We start from the raw sequence: 322 nt of genomic DNA, 5'->3' as shown, positions 1-322 counted from the left end.
ATATATATAAAATATAAATCAATTGTGTGAATGAAAATAAATGAAAAATAAGTGTGCATTAAAGAAAGACACAATTTTACGTTGATAAAACTTACTGTAATTATAGGGAAAATTTCATTCAATTTCATGCATTACCTATCAGGCTTGATTCTAAATGTATGCAGCTGCACAGAAGAAATGTCAACAGTCATTTGGGAATTGTCGTTTACTTTATCGCACGCGACTTATTGCGACTGTTTTTAAATCTTGCACTCAACTAATACTCCATGTACAGCATCTTCAAAAACTAAAACTAATACTAAATCTAACATAAGCTAAAATG

This window comes from Hippocampus comes, unplaced genomic scaffold (genome assembly GCF_001891065.2).
Source record: "Hippocampus comes isolate QL1 unplaced genomic scaffold, H_comes_QL1_v1.1 scaffold120, whole genome shotgun sequence".
Lineage (NCBI taxonomy): Eukaryota > Metazoa > Chordata > Actinopteri > Syngnathiformes > Syngnathidae > Hippocampus > Hippocampus comes.
This window is presented reverse-complemented; position numbering follows the sequence as displayed.